The sequence below is a fragment of the Pezoporus flaviventris genome, unplaced genomic scaffold (genome assembly GCF_033815535.1).
Source record: "Pezoporus flaviventris isolate CSIRO_AGI_PZ_B2104156 unplaced genomic scaffold, CSIRO_AGI_Pfla_v1 ptg000031l, whole genome shotgun sequence".
In the NCBI taxonomy this organism is placed as follows: Eukaryota; Metazoa; Chordata; class Aves; order Psittaciformes; family Psittacidae; genus Pezoporus; species Pezoporus flaviventris.
Genome location: NW_026892579.1, coordinates 59,759,448 through 59,781,318, shown reverse-complemented (window position 1 = coordinate 59,781,318; position 21,871 = coordinate 59,759,448). Strand labels below are relative to the sequence as shown.

General features: G+C 40.3%; 1 long non-coding RNA gene across 5 annotated transcripts in view; it reads left to right on the top strand.

The window, feature by feature from the left end:
* LOC133273251 (uncharacterized) overlaps positions 1 to 21,871 on the top strand; it is a 246,819-nt gene that overhangs the window by 7,774 nt on the left and 217,174 nt on the right. For 3 of the 5 annotated variants that reach the window (XR_009744696.1, XR_009744695.1, XR_009744697.1), the window contains 2 exons: positions 4,832 to 4,971; positions 6,151 to 6,288. This is a non-coding gene — a long non-coding RNA (uncharacterized LOC133273251). Of the gene's footprint in view, positions 1 to 271; positions 424 to 3,269; positions 3,473 to 4,831; positions 4,972 to 6,150; positions 6,289 to 21,871 lie in introns of those variants that run through there. The other 2 variants (XR_009744698.1, XR_009744699.1) reach the window with 2 other exon arrangements.

Here is a 21,871-nt window from a genome sequence, read left to right as displayed (position 1 = left end):
TGCACTTGAGTTACTGAGGGAAATAGCCAAAAATCCGTAATTACCCTTTCCTAGAACTGAGAAATGAACTGATAGCTTCAGCCTTCAAGACTGAAATAAGGATTCTACATTGGGCCAGAAAGTGAATGTCTGAATTCTGCAATTAACATTTCAGGCTCAAATAATTGAGTTCTGTGATTTTATTTTTTTTTTTTTTTAGAGGTTATCTTCTTGTGTGACCGAACTAGTGCATGTGCGTATGGCTCAGCAGGGAATGGATCATGAGAGGGATTACTTTGTGGCTGTGCAGTTGGATTTTGACAAATCCATCCAGTCCCATGCTGTGGAATGTGTGGACAAGGTTCAAGTTTGCACTGATGGAAATGGAAAGCTTTTGCTATACCGAGTTCAATTTGTTTTCACATGTGGTGTGTTGTCTATCTGGTATGTCTGTTTTATTTATAGCTATATAAATATATTGAAAAAAAACCCCAGCTAGTTGGCGATTTTCACATCAATATTGTGTTTTCAACAGAAAATGGCTTATTAGTCAGCAGAGGCTGCTGGCAAAGTTTTATCGCTTGGATCTAAAAATATTTGCTTTTAATGAAACATTGGGAAATGAGGACCTGGAATTGTGGGTGTATTTTTTTTTTCTTTCCTCCCTGTAAAATCATGAAGAACTTGATGCATCTGTTAACAAATCGGTTTTTGTTAAAAACATTTTGAGTGAAAGTATATCACAGCTGGCTCAGACATTATGTACGCATTATGTATGTGTTATGTTTTGTCTGCTGAGACCACTGAAAAGAACTTCTTTGTGTCTAGTAGGGAAAATTTGCAAAGGCTGAGATCTGTTGTGTTTGGGGGGTTTTTGTTGTTTAGGGTTTAAATAAAACCCACCCTGGTAAATTTGCCAATATTTTCATTAGGTCTGGCAGCTCTTCTTTGAAACTCTGAATTCCAAATGGTGTTCCCTGTTTGCTTAGAGAAAGCAGGGGGCCCACTTCACAGTGTTTGCTCTGAGGTTGGTGCACTGACAGGAAGGCATTTGTCCACATTTTTTTTATTATCAACTAGAGTGAGCAGTTTAATAACTAGGATTAAAGCATCAGATCATGACAGAGTAGTATTAGCTGCAGGAACCAAGTTGGAAAGGATTCCAGATGCGATTAGATGAATACCTGCCCTTTAGGGGAAATAGTTAAGTGGGCCTCCGTTTTTATTGGTAAGGTAAATGTTTCTTGGGCCATTCTAGGCAGGTATCCCAGGTTTGCTTTTTCACACAAATCCCTAGTGGCAAAGAATAGACTGTATTCCAGACTTTAGCCAAAATTATCTCCCTGGTGAAAATCAATGATTTTGCCAGAACACACAAGATTCTGCTATTGCCTTAGATTATTTACATTTTTGTTATAAATGCAAAGGTGCACCTACAACATGCTGGTAGAGTAATATTTCCTTAGGGGAAGAGGGGAGTGGGGAAAAGTTGTCATCGGAGATCTCTGCTGAAGGGGAGAGTTCCCCCTCGCCCTGAAACAAATAGCAAAACCTCACTGGTTTCCGTGGGATCAAAAATTATCATGAAATTACAACTTCCCTTATCTAATATAAGTAAAGAGATGCTTAAGTATGTTTGTCATCACTGAGTTTGTAGTATATTCACAAATATGTGTTCAGGGGTAGGAGAGAATGTATTAAAAATCAGATGCAAGAAAATTATTTTTGTATTAAAAGATTTGTGTGGAGATCAAGCTAATGTAAAAACTTTCTTGTTTGACTGCAGAAGTTCATTCTCTTAGGAGCTGGCAAATTCTGTCTTGCTGTTCCAGGATGAATGCTGAGAATAAATTTTTCTCTGGTATTAACCACTTTGGGATCTCTTTGCAAAAGTGTATAGGTGCCAAAATAACTGTGTAAAACTGGCCCTGGAGCTACAATGCACTTTCCCCATATACTACATTGCAACACTGTTCCAGTCTGTGTGATGGGAGATGTATTGCACAAAAAGACCTCACAAATTTATCTATAAACAGCTCTACTGTCTGCCTAGTCACTGTATGAGAAAAATGAAATGGACATAGGGCACCAAGTTAATATTGGTGAAGAAATAAAATGTCAAGTTAGAGTATATGATAATCTTAAAACCTCTCTTCCCTGGTGAGTCCTGAGCACTGGGGCTTCAGGATGTACTTCAACGTCTTCTAAGGCAGAACACAAACATAAAGCTTCGAGGGAGTACTTGAGAAGGTGACCCTTGTGTCCAGATAAGTTTCAGTAAGAAATTATCAAAACTGATGACCTGCACCTTTTCACAGTCGTATGTATTTGCTCTATCCTACTTAACTTCAGAGTTATGTGTAACTTAGTTTCAGGGATCTTGAGGCTCACACAGAGAGGGACAGAGAATGGTGTAAGCTGTAATAGCTTCAGTCTAACCCTATTTTAGTGAATGCCTTTTTCTGCTCACTCTTCTGGCTGCTTGCTTTGTAAGACTTAACCTTTGTTTCCTTTTCCCTGTTGTGTGGAGGAGTGTTTCAGACAACATAGAACCACTTGGTGAAACTCACAGGCTCCACAATATGGTACTGTATGAAGGTGCTCTTATAGAATCATAGAACAGTTAGGGTTGGAAAGGACCTTAAGATCATCTAGCTCCACCCCCCCTGCCATGGGCAGGGACACCTCACACTAAACCATGTCCATGGCAGGGGGATTGGAGCTAGGTGATCTTAAGGTCCTGTCCAACCCTAACTGTTCTATGATTCTATGTTGCTCTTCCCTAAGAGAAGAGCATAGTCCTGAAAGAGTCAGAGGAAGAAACCTGCAAATATTGAGGTTTACAAGTTTTTCTTAATAGGTCTGGCCTGCACTAAAGTTTGTCTTTAGTTTCGCAAGTTGTGCATTTATCTATGGCCTGGTCCAAAGCTTACTGAAGTCAGTCTTTGTATGAACCTTGATGGACTTTTGATTAGTGCTTTTAGAGAATTTGTTTTGGCTTCTGTTTGAGAAACTTGCCTGGCTGACATGAAATTACAGCAGGCCACAGAAAGCACTTTATTTCCATCACCTGCAAGGGAAATAACATCGATATTTTTTGAACTTCTCAACCCTCATTTCTGAAATCCCTTGGTGCTACCCAACAGGGTGTGTGGCTGTTGTTCCTAACTAAGAATAATGCTTCTCTAGTGTAACGCGCAGGATCCTCATGGTTAAGAGAGTGGAGGAGGCTTGCCTGCTGGATATCACAAAAGATGGGTGCAGGTGAGGAGAGGGGCATCTCAAGAGACAGTGGGTGTTCAGTAAAACACAAAGCGACGTGTAAGACTATTTCAGCTTGACTGCCTTCCAAAATGTCCATGGCCCTCTTGGCAATGGGTCTTTCCCTGAGGAAATCCTTTCTGGTTTTTGAAGAACATACCCCTGGCCACCGCAAGTTTTCTGAGAGCGTTTCAACAACATGCCAGGTATTTCAGAGCTAGACCAGAATCAGGTGAAAACTGAGGCTTCACCACAGGTTGCAAGAAAGTATTTTTACAGGGGGAGAGGTAGATGACTTCAGGTTTAAGGAGCTGCTGCAGAGCAAAACAATCTCTCAGAGGTTGTTCTGGCAGACTTGTTTGGACCTCGTACAGTGGTTTCTGTTGCAAATGAAGAGCAGCCTCATTTGAAGGCCCAATCATGAAATGAGCTTTGGAAGAAGTGGTACAAGCTACAGATAATTCTTTTGTAGTTTGCTTTTTTTGCCTACTTTATTCTTCCCTAAAGTATTGCATTCTTTTCCTGACTGCCCCTAGGCCTTGCATAAGACCAAGTGGCTCTGATAAAAAGCGAAATCATGACAGTAATGAAATAATTCTCCTTTTCCTGCCTTTTCCTCTATTTTTATTGCTTCCAAAACAAATATTTAGGTTAAAAAGGCAAACAAAAAAGCCCCATCCCAGGTCCATAGGTGACATAGTCTTTCATATTTTTATTACTGCTTTAGTAACAGTTTTCCCCACACCTGTGGCTTTAATGAGGCTTGGAAAAAAAAAATGTAGGAAAACATCACTATGCTTCTCAGTCTGAATAAAACCATTTTTGATTTTCTGGGTTGGTCTGGAGCCTGTTGCAGTTGATGAGCCCTTCCAGTGGGCTTTGGATCAGACCCAAAGTTCCTTAATTTGGGGGGGGGGGGGGGGTGGGTGTCTGGGAAGGGGAATGCAAATGCATATGGGTGCTACAGGGTTGATTTTTAGAGGGGCTTTTGCAAGAGCAAGCTGTATTGGGCCTTTTCAGCAGAGGGTGCTCCCCACTTTAATTCATGTTTGGAACAGCTGTGAAGGTAACAGCAGGGAAAATCCAAGTGCAGAAGTGTTTTTGACCTCTTCTGCAGTTTCACAGCCCTCTCCCTTTGCCCCCTGTGACATGTGGGCTTCCTGGGGTGATGGATGGCTCAGAGGAAGAGCGGCTTTAGCATGGCTGATGTGATACTTTTATTTGGGAAGCTGCTTGAAACTGAAAGAAGTCAAACTGATGGCAATTTTAAAAGAGAAACTAAAAACTCCAAACATGAAAATTTCAACTTTTTAATTAATTCAGGTTTTTACCTGCGCTTTTATTTTTGACCGAACCTTGTTTGGGTGCTTTGAAAAGATGAACAACCATTCCTTTTCTTGTATATGTCCTGAATTTACATTATATGAGCAGCTGCTTATGATAATTGATAAAGATAAATCAGTCAACCTGTGATAATTTAAAAACAGAAGTAAAAAGACATACCTTTTCTAATGGCTTTGTCCTTAAAGCCTCAGGTATGATTTTTTTCATCCCCTCTGAAATCAATATGGATGCTTTTGTCTCAAAACAGAGACCCGAGTACCAAATTGTTGAACAGATTTCTCCTTTGAAAATGCCACTGTCACTTGAAAATGCCATGTGTACAATGCAGCTGTCTGACTTCTCAGCATTACAAAGAAACAAGGCCACGTGAAGCCTATAAACAAGCTTGTAACTCAATGTGTAAAATTTCAATGTTTATTTCAAATGTTTTGCGACTCTCCTTTGCCGCAGTGTGTTTGCTTGCAAAAAGCTCCCACCCTTCAAGTGATCATATTGAATTTTGTAGCTTTTGTCATCACTTCTGTTCACACACTCTTCCACAAATCTGAATAATGCGGTATGTTTTTATTGTCAACTTTTCCTGCTTTTTAGTCTTGAATTTTTTCTTTTTTTTTTTTTTTTTTTTGCCACTGCTCCCACTACAGTTACATTTTGGTTTTTTAACTCTTTCTAGTCCTTCCTACCAAGTCTTTTATTTACCATCCCCTCTTCAGATGTGGGCTTCTGAGTTTCCTGTCCTGAATTGCCACTGAGATGCATGGTTTTAACACATTCTTGTTACAGAATCATCAAAACAGTCCTCATGGCTAATTCAGCAAAGGGGAGGAAGTGACCGGCTGCTGTTGGTGTTGATGAATATGATGACTGTATCAGTTTGTCATCTGGCATTACCATTTGTCCTCTTCTTCAGCTGGTGTTCATTTGAGTTTATGATCTTACAGAAGTATCAGTATATGATGCTTTTATTCAAATTTGGCCAAAAGAGATCTTTCAATAGAATAATAAATCCTTTTTGTTTCAGCTCTCTGTATATTGCAACACCAGCTTGTGATATTGTGATGAAAATTTTGTAGTCCAAACAGATTTGGTTCAGTTCAGTGGTTGCATATCAAATCTCCAAGGCATATTTATGAACAGATGACACCCTTACCACAACCAGACTGGCACATGAGAAGGCCTTTTGCTCCTGGAAGTGCTGTTTTATAGAGTGAGATGTAGATGTGTTTAACGCTCATATCCTCTAGTCGAGAGGAGTTAGGATTTCAGAGGATCTAAGCCCTGGTTCCTTCACTTCCCAAAGAATATAGCACAGTACCTGCATCCTCTTTTTAAACTGGAGTTGACCTTCCAGCTTCAGCTGGAGTGGCGTTGAGAGGAATGCCTCTCAACAGAGACAGCTGCTGTGTTGCAAACCGGAGCTGGCTGCCCTTTTCAATAATCTTGGCAATTTAACCCAGTGCTTTCAGAGAGAAAGTGCAAAGGATGGTCCTTAGTGTAGCACAAGAAATGATCAGCATGGGTCTTGTTATCATTAATAGATTTATTTTTTTTTTTCCTCTCTTGTAGGTCTTCAGTGCCATTGCTGTAAGAAGGAAGTTTGCAAACTACAGTCTTCCTTGCTTTACTTCTTGAATTTTCCAGTTGCTGCTGCTGACAAGACAGACTAGGGCCTGCTCTGACATGACCAGTGCTAACTCCAGAAAGGTATGTTTACCATCTTTGTATGTTCAACACATCCTTAGCCTGGTAATGGCCCTGTGGGTGCAGTGAAGAAGCAAAGAATAGTTACTGCTGTGTAAGATTATGAGATACTGCAGGGGATCTTTGCAGGCTTTATGGTAGGCGTTTGAACATATGTAAGTACATTGCCAGGCTCTGTGTGACCAAAAGAGTTTGGGAGAGGTTCATGTATGACAATTCAGAGTGTCATTGTATACTTAGCTGCCAAGCTTGGTACTTGTTGGTGTGTAAAACTAGGTCCTTTGCTTAATCCATGGAGTCTGAAGCTCTGCCTGGGTCACAAGACCTAAATGATATATAATATGCAGCTTTTCAGTGTTCTTGGCTCAGCCACACCTATCTTTGTAGATTATCTCTAGAAAGCTCTTCAGTCATCAGCAAACCTGTCTGTGTTCTTTTATTGCTGCCTACAAGTGAGAAGGGCTGTAGGTTGACCACTGCTGTTCACCTGGCTTTGTGGCACTGATGGGAACCAGAAAGGCATTGAGCATGCTGCAGCCAGGTATTACTTAATTTTCTTCTTACACGAGTTGAAAATTGGCCTTTGCTTTGATTAGAATTCCAGGGAGAGAACAAGATCCACAATGTTCGGTTTACATGGGCCTTTCTTTTTAAGTCTATGTAAGTGCAGCAAACATCAATTGCTCATAAAAGTGTTTTCCTTCGCAGTGGGGAAACAATTTTTTTATTACTGGCTTCTCTGCTTTCAAATGGAGAGTTAAAAAAAAAAAAAAGACTTGGAGAAAACCAGAGATGTGATATCACTGAGATCTGTCATGTGCAAGCAGGATGCATCGCTGCTAACTGCTTCCTCTACAGTTCTTGCAGAATCATAGAGTTGTTTTGGTTGGAAAAGTCCTTTAAGATCATTGAGTTAAACCACTAACCCAGCACTGCCAAGTCCACCACTAAATCATTTTCCCTGGCTCAGGTACAGCTGTGGGAGAAGTGGGGTGAGGGGGCTGAGACTGCAAGAGGTGTTTTCTTGCTACATACAAAGGGTCACTGCTTTTTTCAGGGCCTGTCCAGTCTTGTGAAGGTGGAAAAAAAGATGATTGAACCATTCCTCTATGAAACTAAGGAAAAGCAGCAGGCTGCCGCGCTGTGCAACACATCTCAAATGAAAAAGTAAAGTGAGCTTCCAGAAGAAAGAAAATAACAGGCATATAGCTAAAACGTTGCAGTGCCTACTTATATTGCACTGAGCAATTCTAGCTCTTCTCTGACCTTTTACATGTCCATACTCTCATTCCAAGAAAAAACATGGAACAGTGACACGAGGTTGAGGGTTTACGTGGTCAAAAGCTTATCATAGGGAGTATTAGAATGTGAATTTATTAGCCTATCAAATATTTTGATGCCTAGCTATATGGAATATCTACTCATGTACTGTCAATTGTCTTCTGTTCTGTAGATGTGAGGAAACTCATAGCAAATATCAATGAGCTCAGAGCATATATATATATATATAAGGTTTGTGGCTTACATCATATAGTGGTAACTCATACACTTTTGTACTGAAGTATAACAGATTCCTTCTAGCTAAAAGGTGCAGATAGAAATGAAAAGCTTTGAATTCATCAACTTTCAACAAAGTTAAGTAATTACAGTGTAAACGGGTGAAATACCAAACGTGACTTCACTTCTTGTTTATCGCTCTAAGAAGTTTACGTGCTTCCAAGAAAGATTTACACAGAGAACATAGATAAGTAAATAAATTGAGTGAGTACATGATTAATGCTTTTAAAATAGTAAATGCTTCCCATTTGTAACATTCTTGAAATAGATTGGCCATGTAGGCCTTGTTTTTCTTCCTGCTTTACAAGGCTGTCTGTGTTTTGTTTATTTACTGTACAAATTTACGTTCAATGCCTCCTTTTCTGTTTAATCCACAGGAGAATTTTGGTCACTGGCAAGATCATTAAACTGTATTAATATATGTTTAATTATATCTTTATAACAGAATATATATGATAAATTACTGTATGTGTAATTAAAAGGATTGAGCAAGTTGAATACTAACAAAGCAGGGGGAATTAAATTACATGATTTACATGACTGAGATCAAACTTAGTGTTAAGAAAAGGAGACATGTAGGCGCAGTTACATTTTGTCAAGAAACTGCAGGCCACAACTCACTGCAACAGATCTATCCTATGAGTATATATATACTTACTAATGCTTAGTATTGTCTGCTTACTGCTGTCCTCATGTGTTGCTGCTTGTTTTGTGCTATATCTAGCACAGTGGAAGGAAATGTTATTTCTACTTTTTAGTGTTTCTGCACGTTATAATTCTGGCAGAGATGCAGTGGCAATAAGGAGTGGGGCCTGGGAAAAGTTGATTTCTGAGGAATAAAGAGTCTGTAGAAGAGAAGTAGCTGTTCTTGGTTCACTTGCTAGTGACCGACCACACCATAAAAATCTTCATGCTTTGTGCAAAGCAGTGATTTCAGCAGTGTAACTGAATCCTGATTCTGCAGAAGACTATAGGCCCACTTGTGTGTTAAGCAAGTGCTCCAGGGCTTTCTCTGAGTGTAAGCCCAAAGATGGGAGTGTTGGAGAACAGCCTGTCCAGTTTGAACAAGCAACAGAAGCTCATTTGTGGCTGTTCCAAGCAAGGCAGTAGGAATTGGAAAACTATGTTAACCAAATTGGAAGTGTTTAGATGCAGGTAAATAGGCTGTCTGAAGAACACTCTAAATACAGTAAATATATAAATCAAGCTCAAAGAAAGAGATCCTTTCTAGCAAAATTCAGTGCCACCAATACAGTGGTTGCCATTTTGGGTTAGATGGAGCTCTTCTAATGATGCAGTAGTCAGCTTTAGTACCAGTTCAAATGCTGCCTCTGAATGACTTAGTGTCACAGAGATTGTTGTGTTACAGATTGTCATTTGTATGGTGAAATCAGGTGGGTTTGATGCTATGACTCGATTGCAGTAAGTTGGCATGGGGAAAAGAAAGTGTCTTTAGCACAGTGATGGGCATGATTCAGAGCTTTGAAACTGTCACCTGAACAGGGATTGAGTCTGGTACAAAAAGAGGCTTCTACTCCAGTCTTCCTGTGACTGCTCTTGCCCCAAATCCTTCAGCATTCAGATGCAAAACCTTAGAACTGAACCCTCCCAGATATGACTGGTGTTATTTCACTCTCATATGTTCTCTCCAACTCCCACAGAGTTCATGGTGTACAGTTTGAGTCTTGGATTCATCTTGCTATGGAGAGGTGCAAGCCATGAAGCCCATATTAAGGGGCTTGAAACGTCTTTTAGAACTGTGCTGTATTTGGCAATTTGTGTTCCTTTGGGATTGACAGTTTTTTGTTTTTTTTTTTTTGGCAGTTAAGTTTTCACTCCCTGAGTTTTGCTCTGAGATTCAGGTTCAAATAAATCTGAAATGTGGAGCAGAATTCAGTCCAAGTAAGTGAGTTTCCCATGGTTTCTGTCTGAAGCAATAAATCCTTCCTTGGAGAGAAAAGGGCAAACCTCTACCTTGGTTCATCCAGAAGATTTACAGATGCTTTTATGAACCTGGGTTTAATTTGGGGTTTGTAAGAAAGCCCTTTCCTATTTCTTCAACTCCTTTTTCAGCTCTAGGGTATAACCCTGGCTGTGTCAGAGTTAACAGGAGTTTTTCTACTCCCATTTGCAGCAAAGGCAGGATTTCCCACTCTGAAGTTCTGCATGTTTCTGTTTATTGCCCTTACAGGCCAAATACTGAGTTAGTGAGTATGCTTAGTGAAACACCTATTGATTTCAAAGCTGAATTTCAAAACCTTAGGATTTCATGCTATTCCCCTTAAGTCTATTAAAATTAGAAGTGTACTAGCTATCAGATGTACTGATGACAAAATTCAGTGGAGGAAATGTAGCTCACGGAGGGTAGATACATTCCTGGATCTATTTCCTGCATTTTTAACGAAGGCTCTTTGGCTGCCTTGAAAAATTCACATGCCCGCTTCCCCAGCACTCGTTGTACCATCTGTACACACAGCACACAGCGTACCTCCTGATTTTAAAAAGGAGGATTGTTCTGCTCTTCAACCCGCAGCCTGCGGTACCGCGTAAACCAGAGCAAAAACCGTCTGGCTAATCGATCCTTATTTAATAAACAGTGTTATCAATGCCTTTGAGACAGCTGTACAGTGGATGACATGGGGACATCAGGACATTTGCTGGCTTGCATTAATTGGCATGGCAACGTTGTGTTTTGGCCTGGCACACCAAATTGAAAATTGAATTTACAAAATCAAACTGTAGTTATCTACATTCCTTGATGTCCTCCCAGGTGAGCTACTGGGCTTCATGCTAATAACTTCTAAAGCAAGCAAACTTTAGCTAATTATGTGCTAGTTTATTCTCCCTTGCTAAATTTTGGCAGGTTGCTTCTGTAAATTATGAAAAATAAATGTGAAATATGCAGATGTCTTTTGTTTGAAGCAGATGTTTGGGCCCCCTTGCCAGAATCTAATCAGCTGTTTCCCTGGAGTTTTTTTTTTTTCTCCCCCCCTTCACCCCCAATAATGTCCAAGAGCTTTATGAAAACACAAAGGGTTGGGGGAGTACAGCACAATAGGATGTTGCTTTATTTACCACCTACCAGACTTCAAGGTAACTCAAGGTAGCTTTTTAGGGTCTTGTCTTCTCTTGTTAAAGCCACACCAGATGCTGGCAGAGGGCCCATAAGGCACAATATTGTCTGAGGACAGGCAGAATGTGAATGCACTACTTGCTTGTAGTGGGGGAGGTGGTGGCAAGTTGGGAGGGAGCCAGCAAAAGCTGGCTTTGAAGTCCTGATGGTACCGTGTGGCTGAGCCCCACAACTTGTGTGCTTCCCCCACAGGGAGCCCCACAGATGGGGGAGCTACACATCTCCAGGAGCATACTGCAGCTCTGTTAAAGGCAGGGTGGGTGGCAGGATCTGTTTTTTTCACTGTTGCCCCAAATCACTCCTCTCCATGCCCTGTTGACTACAGCATGGCATGGAAGGGAGCGGAGTTAGCCCATGTTGTACCCTGTGCTTGCCTGGCTGGGCTAGATGGAGCCTTGCAAGGGTGTTAAAGTACTGTGTTGCCATCTCATCCAGCACTACCCTGCAGCACAGGGTCTGAATCTGCCTGTAGGAGTACTAACTGTTTCCTGTAGCCTCCTGGTTATAAAAGCTTCTGAAAATGAAGCCCTCTCCAGAAGAGTCTGATCCATACTGTGGCTCTTTGCTCCTGGCCTGCTGTGTAGTATGACTTCCCATCCTCAGCTGTGCTGACATAGCAGCTGTGCCTCCCTTGCTATGGCACTCTACCCTCCCCAGCAGCAGTTTGTCTCAACATCAGCAGTTACTACAGTTAGAAACCAACATGAAGTGTAGAAAAGGGTCCAGATGAAGATCCCTGGAACCTTGAGGACCATCCTCACTGCTGTTACAGCTCCAGCAGGCTCATCAGAAGTTCAATAATAAGAATAGTGATTATTTTTTTTTTACTACAGTACTCAGCACCTGCTTTGCATTTTCCATTTAAGGCTTTCACAGCACTTGATTGTGCATGGATTTAAACTTCCAGCAGTTGTACAGGGTAAGTGTAGGAGTTTCCCATTTTGCTTACAGGGAAACAAACACAGAAACAGGCTAAGTGGTATGGGCTTTTTTTTTTCATTTACCTTCTTCCCCCCCACACACCCTTTTTTTGCTCCTCAAAAGGAGAAAAGATGAGTTTTATGCTTAAAAGACTTTACTGGGGGTTGGCATCCTGATTTTGTTAGTCCATGTTACAGCCTCCTACTGGGAACAATTTTCCAGCTACCATCAGGGCTCCTTTTGTGGGTTATCACAAAGGGAGGTATTCCTGCTACTCAGAGTTAGTATTTGGCTCTGTGTGTTCAGAGAGCTTCACTTTTGGAATGGATCTGCTGATCGCTTCCAGAACCTGTGCCCTTTATGTTAGGGGCTTGAAGCCGAATGGCAAACAACTGCCTGAATTGTTAACAACTGAGCATCTCTGGGAGCTAAGAGGTACAGAGCAGTGGGCAATTTCTGAGTAATAAGTACTTCAGTACTTATTGTACTTGGTGCTTCTTATTTTTTATCATGGCCGAAGCACACATCGGGAGCCTGTTGTGATAGGTGCTCTGGAAGCAATTAAAATGACTAGTCCTTGCCCTAGGGACACAGGTCTTGAGATTGTGGGAAGATGCTCTTTACTTGTAAATAGATTGCTGGAGGGAGGGCTAGTTCAGCAGCCTAAGACTGCTAGAAAATTTTCTTACAGTAAAACTGAAAGGGAAGAAAGAACCATGGCCAATTTTTTTTTAGCATCTTTACATATAGAGCTGACAAAATCCAGTTTTGATCCTTAGGAAAGAATTTGTTTAATCTGACTTTATCATCAAGGAGTATTTTTTTAATGAATCCTCATAAGGCAGGATGAATATATAGGCCTTTTATATAGGCCATTTTAATTAAATATATAGGCCTTTATATATAGGCCATTTTAATTAAAAAAATTATTCAAAAAAAAATTGTACAAATCAAAATAAATTTGCCTGAGCAATTTAAAATAATTAACCTTTGACAAACCTCCCTCTCTGGTAATGGAATAGTAACTAAATGAATAAAAGATAAGTCGTGACATTCAATGAATTACAATATTCATCCCATAAATTACAGGATAAGATAGCAATATAATCTACATTTTTATAACTGTAAAATGTCCTGACCAGTAGCCCCTGTATTCTTCAGGTTATTTTTTTTCTATGTGTTTGAGGTATGTAAAGCCTTTTGTATGAAAAGCTTCCCAAGTGATGTTAAGTTTCTACAGCATCCCCAAAGGCTGTGACCTAGGCCCTCTTTCCCTGCTCTGAAAGAGAATGTTTGCCTTAACGGGAAACCCATGCTACAAAGGGATTCTCCTGAATGGTAACAGTAAGTGCAAATTATGATTCTGGGAGTCTCCTGCTATATAACCAAGTACAATGCCAATAAACCAGGGGTGTAAACCACATGAGCATATGGACAAAATATGGTCTGAATGGCATGATTATGTTTCTCAGGCCATAATGAATTCATCCCAAGGTGCAACTGTACATCTGTTGTTATAGTGTTCATGATAGCAAACGCCACAGTTAAGGTTGCAGTTTAACTCAAATTATAGCCACCTGTTTCCATTCACTAACAACTTTCTTAAAAATGATTCCTTCTGGACTAATTCACATCAGTCCTGAAATGGTCATTCACTTATATATTTATTTTGAGGAAAATATCTGTTTGACTTATAGAGTAGGCAAACTGAAAGATTTCCCATTTCCCCTCTCATGATTCTCACCAATATTTTTCCTTAAAAATAAATCAAACCCACTGGCATTTAGGGGACTGATCCAACTTACACTGATTTTGTTTATTTATTTATATGTATTTTGGGTGAATATTATAATGGATATTCTGTGACTCACTTTGTGGCTGCTGATATGGAGTAATACTGTGTAGAAACAGATCCAAGTACTGCACACGGAGCTCTAGCTGCTTACGAGTTAGGAGTCTTGTCAAGACTATTTTTCTAATATCTGTTCTCACTGTGTAGTCAGTAAGTGTTGCTTACATGACATCCCATCTTTCTTTAGCTGGGATAAATCCGAACCACTGTCTGGAGAGGAAGGGTAGAGTGCCTCAGTCTTGACAATTGATATCAAGGAAGATAAATTTCTTTTCCGAAAGTTTGCCACCCCTCCAGGAGGGATGAGGTACCAAAGAGACTATCAGCTGTTATGAAAACTTTAAAAATGGCAAAAGAAGAATATCTAGTTTGAGGTCTAGAAGCATGGTGTTCTTTTTCAGTGGTGTCTTAAACGGTTTTGATGCAGAAGTCAACTCTGTAAGTGTGAGTTTTAAGTTAAAGGTATACAAATATTAAGGGAGAGTCTGCCACTGATCCTTAAACAGCAATGCCTGTCATAATACATATGGCATTTTGAAGTGCAAATGAACCTGAATGATAATCACCAATAAACAACATTTCTTAGCAAGAGTTCACAGCACATCTTCTATTGAATGTCCTCTGTTGTGCTTTCACCTGAGGGGAGTAAACATGAGACTATCATTTCAGGTTTGGTTTTGATATGGCAGTAGGGTTGTTTGGTGTGCCATTCGTTGCAAGCCCCCTCCTGACAGCTGTCCAAGTGCAGGAGGCAGATTACGTGGTTCCTCTTGAAAAGCTAACTCACCACGTCATGGTCAGCTCCCTCTGAGGGCAAATGCTGATCCCAGCATGGAGCCTGAAGAGCAAAGTTAGACTCCAGGTTAATCCACAAGGGTTGTTAAGAAAAAAATCCTCCCCTTGAGACTTCAGATCGTTATTGCTCCATTCTTTGGCTGCATGTTGCCTACTGCTACTCTGTAAATGAATGCAAAGCACATTGGGGTGCAACAGAAAAGTCACAAAAGAGTTTCTCTGTCCCTTTCATTTCTGCTGCTTAAGTGCTCCCACTCACTCTATGCACAGGGAAGTTCTCCAGGGCATGCTGAGTGCCTCTTTCTTGAAGTATTAGCATTGTTCAGCTCTTATAGGCATAGAATTCAAAATACAGCTTGCAAAGGATACTCATGCCCTTAATAAGAAGAAGGTGCAAAGAGCCTGCTGCAGCCTTGCTGCAAGGCAGGGGCAGACTTGGGATTGGAACCGAGATCCCAACTCTGTGCTAACCACTGGGGCTCTCCTTCCTTTGTGTACTGGCTCTGCTGCCTTCAAGGCTCTATCTTCTGTGCAGATGGGAGCATTATTGGGCTAAAAGTGTGACAGCTCTGCAAAACCTCTGCCGACTGCACAGAAACTACTCCATTTGGAGTCCAAAGTGACTCCGCTGCCATGTGTTCATTGTTACAATCAGGGACAACCTCTGTGATAGAAATAGTTGGAAACTGTAACAAAAGGCTGTTGTGGGGTTTAAAAAAAAAATAAGTCTCTAAGTTGCTGTTTGGAATTAGGACTTGCACAGCCTTTTTGTTCATCTGCAATCCTTTCAGCATATTTTCTACTAAGCTCCTGTTCTCTTGGGTGGGACAGAGGAAGATGCTGGCAAGATGGGCAGATGGATGGCAAGCTGCCACTCAGCCTGGAGCTTGCAGTCCACATCTATCTAGACCCAGAGGGCTACACGTGGCATGATTTGGAGGAAGTGAACTTTCAGTGACTCATCTATAATAACTCTTTTCCTTACCTTTGTTAAAATGTACCTTAGTTAGAGCTTGTGTTATCACAGTTATAAAGATGCATTGATATAATTATATAGCAATTGCAGTAAATTATCAAGATGAAATCATTGAGGCAGTTTTTGTGCTATTGTTACTTGTTAGATGGCTTATATATACATATGTATTTGGGAGAGAAGAGGAATTAAAGGAATTCTCTTGTAGCTTCAGTGTTGCTAAAAATAAAGGAAGATTGTGCTGCCGTGCTGCTGCTTACTGATGCTGTCACGAATAATGTCAGTGAAATGGAACCAAAGGAGAGAAGAGTGTATTCTTCCCTGAGCTCTAACTGGTTGGCAATATAGCTCATTTTGTCAGGCTCTCAATCATGAAGTGGCTTTTTTTTTCTTGAACTTGCAGGCAGAGGTGATGGTTTACTTCACAGAATAAGGATACTTTTATGCTTACTATTTAGCTATTTGCATGGAGAATGTTATTTACATAGGTGAATTCTTGGGGGGGGGGGGGGCAACATAAAATCAACTGTTACCTTTTCTTTCCTTATGGCAATCTTGTGTGGATATTCTTGTTTTCTGTTAGTGATGTAAGAGGAAAGAAGAGGGATTATTGCTTCAGTCTGTCCCTCTTAATAAGCTTTTTTTATAGGCACAGAGTTCAGATAGTTGCTGGTAGCAGTAAAATACTTGATTTTCAAGATTTGGTGTATAGCAAAATATTAACAGTGGTGCAGCTTTGTGCTTCTTCATTTGTGTTTATTCTTTTGTGCATATTTACTTATTTTTTTCAATACAAAACTTAGTAGTGGCTCACTCAGGGGACTGGTAATTGGATATAGAGCCTTTCACCTCTAGGTCAGTGGTTCAGATTTGTTACAGGTCAGTACTGCCTGGGAGTTGCTACCATGTGACAGCTGCTCGGTGGCCCTTTATGAAATGGGTTGGTGGTCCCAGCTCATTTCCTTGAGAGCAGGTGTCTTCAGCACAGATCAAACTTGAGGGCACCAGTGTAAACCCCATTGTTGGTAGAAAAGAGGAGTTGCGCTTGGGTGTAATGCTTATAGTTTGTATGAACTTAAAAAGGGGAAAAAAACAAAAAAGGCAAGAGAGCAAATACATGTCTAGATGATCAGCTGGCATAGATTTGGCATAGATCCATTAAGAGGAGCTGCAATGATTATCACCAGCTGATTAAAACAGAACTCACTGTGGTTTGACTGTATTAGTAATCTAGAAGTTACTGATTTTACTGTAACATTTGAATTACTAAAGACCAAAAGTATAAATCCAAGTACCTTAGAATTAAAATCACATTTAAGCCCAATTCAGGCTTGCTGAAATTTGGAATAACACTAGTTCTTCCATCTAGTGATGCCCTGAGATAACCATACAATTATGGTTAATGCATTTTACTGTTTGTTGTCCCAAAGGAGATGAAATTGGATTTCAAAGATGCATTAGTCTCCAACTTTTAATGACACTCTGCTTTTAGCGGCTTTGCCTGTGCTTCTACCTAAACTTACAGGGCAACAAAGCCAAGCAAGCAATTCTGAGCTGTTGAGGTATAGTAATGATAGAAGTAAAATTTTTCACTGAGGGAGCACAAATGGCTTGTAGTGCATACTTTACACGTAGTTTAGTTATCTCTGATATCATTGAAGTCTTGCTTAAGAAGAGTCTTGGTCTTGTCTGATAGTATGCAAGAGAAGGAGAAGAGAACCTTTTGCTCTAGAGAAAAGAATTTCTGTTATGCTGAGATTTTGCTGCGGTATTTCAAATCTGAGTTATCACAGCGCTAATTTCAGCCAGGACAATAGAAGTCACAGGGTGTCTAATTTTGTCATAAAAATGAGGTTGAAGTAAGATATTTATAAATTCTCAAAAGTCATTCTGTGCTTTAAAGAGCAGATGCTCTGTTTGGAGAGGGGTGCATCATGGAAAAAAGTTGAACTTCTTTGAAATTCAGACTTCAGCCTTAATTACCGAGCAGCAGTGAGCACTTCCATTGCTTTAGGCTTAAAGATGGGGATAGACAAGTAGCCTCTTCTCAGTAATTGCTTTTCTTCATAATGTATGACTTATGTTCTCCTTCTTTAAACCCACTATTCCATGTCTTCTGTAATTTAAGGAGCAGGCTCAATGACTGGATGTTGTGATTTCTTACCTCAAAGCTGCCAGATGAGGCAGCAAGCGAGAAAAAGGAGGGAGGGTTAACTTCCAGGATGGGTGATGAAATAGCATTTTTGGTGATCCAGTCTGATGTGCTGGGTGATCAAGTCTTATTTTCTGTGGTCCCTTAGTTGGTTGGTCATTATTGACAAGGACTAGAAGACTTATTGGGTATCTTCTTTTAAAAAAGGTTAATTATCTCAGTGTTTTAATCCTGTCTTTGAGTGTCAGATTCCTTCATGAACTTGTACCTTGTATTGTTCATACCTTAGTAAATTTGTATGTTTGTTTCTGTAAGTCTGATGCTATCTACTGCCTGGGAATAATTAGTCCCACAATGGTGCAAATACAGTATCCACAGATACTTGCTTCTAAAGGATCAATTTCAGTACTTAAAAAATGAAGGGGGTCAGATTGAGCTACGGGTTATTCCAGCCATTAAAAAAAGGAGGCAATCATTGCTTGTGCATATACTTCTGCTACATCTAAATTGAACAAACTAAGGCTCTGGAAGAAGGAAGGGTGAGAATTCCAGCTGCCTCCTTTCTTTCTATCTTACACTTGGAGGTACAAGGGCATAGCTAAGTGTACCTTACTCAGTCACCCAGAAAAAGACACCATTTGAATGCACTCTCTGAATAGAAGGCACAATGATAATGGCAACGTCGCACAACAGAATGGCTACTGCCAAATCGCTTTAGCCTTTCTGCATGATCAAGACCAGCAGTCTGTTAACCAGCCCATTCTCTTAGTTTTTTTGCTGCAGCAGCATGCTTTAATTTGAGATTACTGTTGCACCTAACAAGAAACAAACAGTTCTTGAGAGGTGGTTTAAAGGGAAAAAAATGAACAAAAGAAATCTCACAGTCCAGAAGAGCCAAATATTGGAAGGTGAAGGGAAGATTTGGAAGAAATTGCCTGTTACAGAACTTCATTAAAGTCATTTATTAGCTTTGTAATGCCTAACAGTCTGCTGGCTCCAGAATTTTTTCATACAGGGGGGCGGATAAGGGAGTGTTTCACTTTCATTTGCATTCTTGATCCCTGCTGCTCTGTTTATAGCGTTGATGCTATTCATACAGTCTTTGCAATATTAATTTTTAATTTATGATGCTCATTAGGAGACACTTAAAACAGAACAATTATCATTTATCTTGATATATTATTTACTAAGACTTGCTGTCATGGTTAGGGACCTGTGATTAGTGGGAGGGGAATAGAAAACAGCTCTGAAAGGTGCTTGGCTGAAGGGACTGGGGCTGAGGAAGCAGTTGTCACCACCAAAGGCCTCAAGTTCTGATGTCTAAGCAAAAGACTTGCGGCACCTAATCAAAACTCGGGAGGAACCTTCATAGATGAGCCTGGGACAGTGCTTAATGAACCTGCAGGATAATATTAATGAAACTCACTCGTAAACCACCAGCTCATCAATTATTCATCCTGCTCTCGTCCTGGTACTTTACTATCTTCCCTTTTTGTCTCAACCTGATTACCTTTTTTTTTTCTTTTTTAATTCCCTCTATCCTCATTTTCCTTTTGTGGATTTGCTGATGTGTACCCTTGGTAGCACTTCCTCCCCAGAAAATTGTGTTTCTCAAGGCAACTGAACAGTATCCACAGGAACAAGAAGGGTAAACTGTGCTCTTTGAGCCGTTTGGCTAAATGTGCCGGTTTATTAAGACTTAATAAACCAGATCACTGATATGACAGCCCTGGATAACCTCATTTGTTAAAGTCTTTATATTGGAGAAACACAGGATCATCTATGCAGTTCTTAATTTATTTGTAGTATTTAGCAAGTTATTGTGGCACATTATTAAAGTACAAATGGCAAAGCAGAACTTAATACTAGTGACCTACTAGGAATGCATAGGAGAGCTCTTCCCTTCCCTGCTTCCCGCAAATTGTCCTGCATACAGGATTTCTGAGAATCCCTGTGTTTGGTCTCAGAGTTCCCAGTTGTTTATAAAGCAGGAGAGAAAGCAAATTGGGTGTCTTGGAGCCTGATAATTGCAGCTCTGCATCTGAAACCAATTGTTGTATTTTTAGCTCTGTTTTATTTAGTTATTTTTAGACTTCCTGAAAGGGTTATTATTTCTGTTTGTTTTCTGTTTAACATCAAAGCAGGAACAACAGATTACTAATTTTGTAACCTATTCCCTGAGCACTTCTCTTTCAATTTTTTGAACCATTGCACAGCAGCAGTGGAACTGTATGCACAAGACCTCAAGCACTGATACCATCAAACACCTTTGAGTCGCACGCACCATTCCCTGCTGCTGTTCTGTTGAAAGCCTTGACCCTGCGACTAATCTCAAAGGCAACCACTGTATTGATAAACTATATTTTCAAGGGGAAAGGATAGGGAAGGAGTTATAAATTCTGTGGTTCAGTAATTCTGAACATTTTTTTTTCTTCTACCTTCTGGATTTTGCAAGCTTGTATTTAGAATGTGTTTATACTCCAAGGGAAAAGCAAAAGTTCCCCTGACTGGTGTTGTGGGAAAGCTGATACAATAGTCTATAATGACTTTTTCAAAGTAGTGTAATGAAGACAATGCACAGTGCTATAGCTAGTATTTATGCAATGTAGCATTTTTCACCTCCAAGGCAGTTTAAAAACCTAAACAGATTGATCTCTGCAGCACCCCCTTTGAGCAGGGTATGTAGGCATTGTTAGCCTCTTTGTTATGTTGTATCAGATCTTCATTAGGCCCTGGGATGCAAATGCAAAAGGCACGGGAGGAAGCGTTCAGCACACAAATCAATTGCTTACTTTTCTTTGCACCCTGTTGTAGATTTAGATCCTCCTGTAAAGAAAACACTGCCTAATACCTGTTCCCTCCTCAGAAAGACTGCTTCTCACTACTGCTTTAAATAATTGCTCGTGATTGGCGTTATTCATATGTTAAAGCCAAGCGAATTTATCGGATGGTATTTTTTCCTCATTAATTGGCAAAATATGCCCAAAGAGTTCCCTAATTGTTGTACTGTATGAACTCAGGCAGGATTTTGGGAAACATTGGCATGATTTGGAACTGTAAATCCTATACTCTGATGTGATACAAGCACTTGGAACTGTAGCTTGACCCATGTCTGAGTGAGGTGACACATCTACATGTCAAGCTGCAACCCCACACAGGAACTAGCTTGTCTCCTGGAAACTTTATAGCTGTGTTAGCATGGCATGCTCCTGGGCTTACTGTGACGGGGCAGGGGGATGAGGGGACATGCAGCGTTTTGATCATAGTGATAAATGGAGGTTTCATCATGGCCCTGTGCTGCTCTGTGTAAGCAGGCACCAGGACTTGTGAGCCCTTCTGAAAATGAGTGTTGAATTAAAATCATCAGGCCACTCTAGACGTTTCTACCCATTTTAGCTAGTTATACAGGGTTTCATTCATCACCTCTAAAGAACATTTTTGGATTAGTCGTACATCTTTCCAACCAAATCCTGCCTTTGCTGCTTGGGTAATTTAATGTTGGAGTTGCAATTTACTATAAACCTTCTTAGCAGGCAGGTAATCAACTTAACAGAGTTTATTGCACAAGCAGCTGTTCAGCAATCTAATATTATTATTTTTTTTTACCTGTTATTTGCAGCTGCAGAGCTGGATAAATCCACATTAGTTCCAGTCTCCGCCTGACAAACAATCTCATCTTTGCCGTGTTCTGATTTTCGTAACTTTCAAGATCTGGGTTCTACAAACTATGAAGCACATAAATTGAACAAAATAACTTTGCATGGAGCATGCCTGCTTAATTTCTCTGCTGTTTTACATGCCAAGTCTTAGCATTGAAATGCATGGTAGTGATCTATTTAGTTAGTTATTTGGGGAGTGGGTTCACCTACCTTTGGTGGTGGTTAACAGAATGGCTGATGTTTCTGAAATGATAGGAAGAATCACCCCAGGTGTTCATAGCATTTCAAATGAGGCGCAGCAACAAGCTGAGATGAATAGATGCGCTCCTTCTAAAGGTGGTGTGTGCTGTCTGCTCTGTTGCAGTAGCAATATCTGGGCTTTTAAACCAAAATCCTATTTCCCCAAAGTTTTCTTCATGTGAATATTCAGCTTTTTCAGCTTTCATTGAAGCTTGCAAGGGCGGAAATTTGGTAGTGTGCATATCAGAGTAGTGTGACAGAGCTCTTTTAATGCTGGCCCTTTATAATCTTTGTAAGGTCATGT